A 6,039-nucleotide genomic window follows, 5' to 3' on the forward strand; every position below is an offset into this window, starting at 1 on the left:
TTGGGCTACTTTTAAATTATTAGTTGTCAGGATATTGTGTTTCTTTTCAACTGTTTTTCAAAAAAGTTGGATTGTTTCATTGACTGTGCTGCTCTGCACTGCTTTGGGAGGATGTGCAGCATTAAAAAAAATCAAATAAATACATCAACATCTTTGACTACCAAACTTACAGCTGCCAAGTTAACATTCTGGCGTGGCATTCAGCACCTGTCTTGGGAAACTAGTTAGCTTGACACTCTCTCATCGCTAATGTACCAAGGCAGTACATTTCACAGACGCTACTGGTAAATGGTCGTTTGAATAGGTGTTTAGTTACGTACAGCTTTCAAAAAGAAATCTTACTTTCAACACCCTGGACTATTACTCCCTAAAGAGTAATAGTGCAGTTGAAGTTTGTTTAAGTTGAAGGACAGAAAGACCAGCATTTGAAAAGATTATAGAAAGCATTATCAGGACCTGGAAACTTTGACAATGACTGTATTACTAATGCTTACTGGATAAACCACAGGCACTGCTGTAGGGGTCCCTGAGCAAGAATAACGCTTCACATCTCCTCCACCCTAACTAGTACCAGGCTATTCTGACAATCTCACAATCACACCATAGGTAAGAGATGCTGCTGTCAAAAGCTGTCAGCAGACTTGATTATCCCTTGGCCTGTTTATGGCAGTCTTCCACTTAAACTATCAACCTCTACCCGTTGCTTCTTTCCCTTGGACTCGGGAGGCCTCCCTGTCTAAGATTTCTCCCCATAGGCTCCAGCGGCTTTGTCCTTCCTCAGTTGCCTGTGGCTTGGGAAAGCGCTGACAAAGGTAGATTTTGGCTATTTAATGTCAATCAGGATTAGCACAATCTCTTAGAAAGCCTCTCTGCCACTCAGGCAGAGCTGCTATTTCTACACCCAAGCTGCCCTCTTGTGGTAATCATAGGATGTCTTTACACTCACGAATTTCAGAATGAATGCCTTCGTGTGGTACAAGGGCATCATTTTACACTAAAACTGTAAGGAGATTTTTATTTCTCTGGAGCAATGGGAGTCACTATCTTTTTACTCCTACATGAACAGTAGCCTTAATCCAGTATTGAGAGACACATAACAAACCTAAATGGGATAAGGATGATGAGGGAGAAATCTCACTGGCTTAAAAAGCATTTTCACTCAGTTCTAATTCCTAACAATTGTTTTCTCCATATTCCCCCTGCCCAAGATAATCTGAGATCCTCAAGGTTGGGGGGGACGGGACGACTGCATCTCCACCATCTTGAGCCATCCCCACCCCCCAGACAGTTAGCTAGTTAGTTAAAAGCATTTCCAAACCACTTAATATTTCAAAAATCTCTAAGCAATGTATGTAATCAGTGGCTCTCAGCTGCAGACAGACCAGTCTGCTGTACTCAGCCAGAGTTAGAAAGCACTACCTCTGCAATTCTCTGTTCTTCTTAGGGGGTGCATTTATTTGTTTTCAAGCATTCCCCTGCATCATGCCTCTTTCCAAAGCAATACTGATGAAAACTGTAGGTGGCCCCCCAACAGGAAAATATTTGCTGAGCTGTCTTGTAATACCTATTTATATTGAGTTCCCAGGTTAAGGATTTGTTCAAAATATTACAAATCAAACGTCTTTCTCTGTTAGGATTAAAGTAGCATGTTCTATTGTCATGCCCTATTCCCCTGCTCACCAGCTCTATAGGAGAGATATAAGATTTTTAGCATAATAGGTCAACAGCAGGAGCTATTCAGCTCTTAAGAAATGCACGACCCAAATTTTAATAATGAAATGGGAATGTTGAACAGCTTTTTTTCTAATCCCAAGTAGTGGTCTGACCTGGGTCCTTGTGTTAGCGATAATGGGCCTTTGAAGGATTTTTCTTTCTTTTTAGTCAAGATTTTCAGTAAGCGAACGTGGGTTTTTATAGTATCAAAAATAATTTCTGCAGAAAGAACATAAGAAAAACCCTGCTAGATCAGACCAAAGATCTATCTGATCCAGCATTCCGTTCTCACTGTGGCCAACCAGATACTTATGGGACACTCACAAGCAAGACGTAAACAGGATCGTTCTCTCCTGATGTTATTCACCAGTGACCGATATTAAGAGGCATGGACACCTCTGATTCTGGAGGCAAAGCACAGCCACCACAACCAGTAGCCACTGAGAGCCTCATCCTCCATGAATTCGTCTAATTCTCCTTTTAAAACTGCCCAAGTTGGTAGCCATTGCTACATCTTATGGTTGAACCATGTGCTGGCTGTGTGAGAGAGAGACTGTTCCACTAAGAGTCCCCAAGTGCAAATTCTGGCTAAAATAGGGAAGATGAGTCAAAATAACTCCAGAGAAAATTGAGGAATGAGGAAAGCTGAGTGAGGAACCCCCTGCCATAAGGAAAATGTTATAGCACAGAATTTAGGAGTGTCGGGAGATATCCATAGAAAGTGAGGTCAGTAACTGCCAGCTCATCATGCCAAACTCTGCCTCCATGTGCCATCAGTTTGTGACTAACTTTGTTCCTGAACCACCATTTTGAGACTAGAGGGCCTCAGGAGCCTTCAGTTGTGTCAAGTGGGCCCTGAGCTTCAAAAGCTTGAGAACCTCTGAGGTAGATTAAGCGACTACTCATAACTTACACAGAAAACCCTAACAAAACCTCACCCGATTCAGAGCAACTTACAGTTCAAACCAGCCACATTATTCCGAAACACATGCCAACTTCCAAAAAACAATATGGATTTATGGATGTTGTTAATATTTGGTGGGCATTTTAAGCACTGTAAGGAAGTGTGTAAGAATGAAGCAGAGCGTGGAGTTCAGACCAAAATGAAGGGGGAGGGTTGCCTCAACTATTCTTATTATATTCTTGTTTTGGGTGTATTAATATGCCATAAAGGTTCTCTACTGATATTTCATATGCGTCATGGATGTGAGCAACACTATTCTGTAACTAAAGTCCACCTTGTAGATAGGCACAGGAGGAAGTTGCGGGACAGGGCACAAATGTTGCTTGTTATAGTATGGAAACACTTGAAACAAACCAATAATAATAATAATAATAATAATAATAATAATAATAATAATAATAATAATAATGAGTCAATGCTGTAGTCAAGAAGGTACGAGTGTGAATGAGCATCCAAACAGCTATTAGTCTGTCAGGGACAGTGCCAAGGTTATGCCCTTCCTCCACAGTGCTATCCCAGCTGCCCAATGCTGTGAAGGGTCAAAGTGGGCACCTGCAACCCCTGCCATTTTCATTCAAAGATCCAGACAGTCAGCACAGAACCTACCTTGCTGAAAAAATAGAATGTGGGAAATCCAGAACTGAAATTTTGCATGGAAGTTTTTATGACCTTAGTTCTGGCACAGATCACAAATGCCTGGGCTATGCATGTGCTCAGAGGAACCTTAATTCTTAGTGTATTTTGCTCCAGTTGGTGGACTTTTGGGTTCTAGCAAAAAGCAGTTACCACAAACCTCAAGTCTGCCCATCCCTGATACAGACAATACTGAACTGCATAGACCGATAGTGTAGCTTGGGTACAAGCCTGCCTCCTATATTCCTGAGGCTTTCATAAGCAACACAAGGCTTTGCAGTAAAACACATGGCTTCAGAACTCAGATTTCTTAAGAAAGTCCGTTGAATCTAGCCTCTCTCATAGGCCCCTTTACCAGTGACACATATCTGGCCTTAATATACATTTCAGCTCCAAGGAACCACGGCAGTCCTTTCCACTGACTTGGACGGGGGAGGTAGTTTGAACAAACGAAACAGCCATGACGGGCATACGTTAATGATTTAAAATACAAGTAGCAGGAAAATATTGTCATCATTCCTTTAAAGGAAGAAGTGAGGAAACTCTGTCCTGTGGGCTGGTTTTGACTTGCCACTTTGGCCCATGAGGCCATTTCCCCCAAACTATGCCCACCTATCAACTGATGACAAAGAGTCATATCAGCTGATGGGCAAAGGGGTTCAATCCTCCTGGGTGATGCTTTGCCAGGACCTTTCCGGTGTGAATAAGCTGGCAAAGCAGAGCGCACAGCTGATGAACAGAGTTCAGTCCTGCTGGGTGCTGCTTTGCCAGTGCATTTCCTGCAGGGAACATGGTGGCGAAGCAGACCCCTCCCACCACCACAGGTCAGCTTGGCAGGTGTGTGGATGCCTATCCCACCCCCTGCCTTTGGAAGTCTTGCAAGCTGCTGCAGGGGGTGGGAGAGGGTTTTCTAGATAGGACCAAGGTGAAACTATCAAGCTCCCTTGTTATTGTTGCCATTGACAGGAAGGGTAATGTTGTTAATGCACTCGTTTGTAGTACTGAAATGTTACGGGGGTGAGGCGGGCTGTGTGTTGTTACATTCGCTATTATGTTGTTGGTTTATTATGTTATGAAATTTTTCTTGCAGTGGTTGATTTTGAGATGTGTTCCCATTTTTCTTTGTTGTAAGCTGCTGTTGAGCATGACTCTTTTTGTGGAAAGGCGGCATACAAATAAATGATGATGATGATGATGATGATGATAGCTCAGTTGGTTAGAGAGTGGTGCTGATAACACTAAGGTGGCAGATTCAATCCCCGTAAGGGACAGCTGCATTGCAGAGGGTTGGACTATATATACGATGCTCAGGGTCCTTTCCAACTCTATAATTCTATGTCAGATGAGTGACCCCACCCTGCTGTTAAGGTTGATCTGCAGGATGGAGGAAGATACAAGATCTGGCCTGCCAAGCCAAAAAAGTCCCTTGCTCCTGCTTTACTTTGATATACATAGTGGGGGGGGGGAGAGAGCATGTCACATGCAATATAATGCAAGGGTGTTGCTCTTGACAGACACATACAAGCTGTGGATTTATATGTATCCCATAAGTCACCACCAGATGGCACAAAGAGAGGAGAAATCCTCAATGTTCACCATAGGAGCAACATAAAAAGCAGATCTTTCATCCTTGGTTCTCACACAATGGCATCACATCTTGAAGGCAGGGTATTATTTTTTAGTAGCATTTTTCTCACATTCAAACGTTTTAATTTTCACATATGCAAGAGCCACAATCTCACCATTGCTAGAGAATATTTATTCCGTTTTCAATGTTGTTATCCACCGCAAACTTTTGTTCATAGGGTGTAATAAATATCAAATGACTTGTCGTCAAGCAACACTGGGGTACTGGGGGTGGGGGACAACTGCAAACACAAGCTTGTAGAAGAAGAGGAGTTTGGATTCGATATCCCGCTTTATCACTACACTAAGGAGTCTCAAAGCAGCTAACATTCTCCTTTCCCTTCCTCCCCCACAACAAACACTCTGTGAAGTGAGTGAGGCTGAGAGACTTCAGAGAAGTGTGACTAACCCAAGGTCACCCAGCAGCTGCATGTGGAGGAGTGGAGATGCGAACCAGGTTCCCCAGATTACGAGTCTACTGTTCTTAACCACTACACCACACTGGCTGAAATCCATGAGGTTCGTGTGTTTTGAAATTACTCTGGATTTCATCCACTGAAAAAAAGTAAAATGGAATGCCACCTGCCAAGGCACTGACACAGTCCCATTTTGTCACTCAGAAGCATGCACACCACATTTGCATGTATTAATTGTTCGTAACTGCTTCTGCTTTCAGTATTTCACAGAATCTGGAATTATTTGGCAAGGACTGAAGAAGGGGGAAGCCATGGAAATCCCTCCCCCAATCCACTGATGGATTCCTTTCATCAACCAACAGACGGCATTGGATACCACCCTTTGTGGGTTGTTGTTTTTTTCTTATTTCCTTTCTGTTGCTCTTGAACAAAACTACTGGCTTAATGTTTTGCTATACAGTCAGTTATGTATTTTGTTTTTGCTGGTTGGAGCCTGGACGAGCCCAATATTTATCAATACATAAAACATATTGACAAATGTTCTGGTTTAAGAAAGAAAGAAAGGGAACACAGACAGGACAAATTGGGAGATTAGCACAGGATATTCACTAGTCTGCTCCTGCAATTGGGTCATATCACATCTTCTGCCTTCCCTAACCCTTCTGCCTCACCCTGCCCTCCCCAAAG

General features: G+C 42.8%; 2 long non-coding RNA genes across 2 annotated transcripts in view; both read right to left on the bottom strand.

The window, feature by feature from the left end:
• LOC308583396 overlaps positions 1-6,039 on the bottom strand; it is a 443,390-nt gene that overhangs the window by 189,320 nt on the left and 248,031 nt on the right. The gene's annotated exons all lie outside the window — the stretch shown is intronic.
• LOC308583399 overlaps positions 3,600-6,039 on the bottom strand; it is a 41,553-nt gene continuing 39,113 nt past the window's right edge. Inside the window, exon 2 of the long non-coding RNA XR_014006198.1 lies at positions 3,600-5,235. This is a non-coding gene — a long non-coding RNA (uncharacterized lncRNA). The remainder of the gene's footprint in view (positions 5,236-6,039) is intronic.

This window comes from Podarcis bocagei (assembly GCF_964188305.1).
Source record: "Podarcis bocagei genome assembly, chromosome: 3".
NCBI lineage: Eukaryota > Metazoa > Chordata > Lepidosauria > Squamata > Lacertidae > Podarcis > Podarcis bocagei.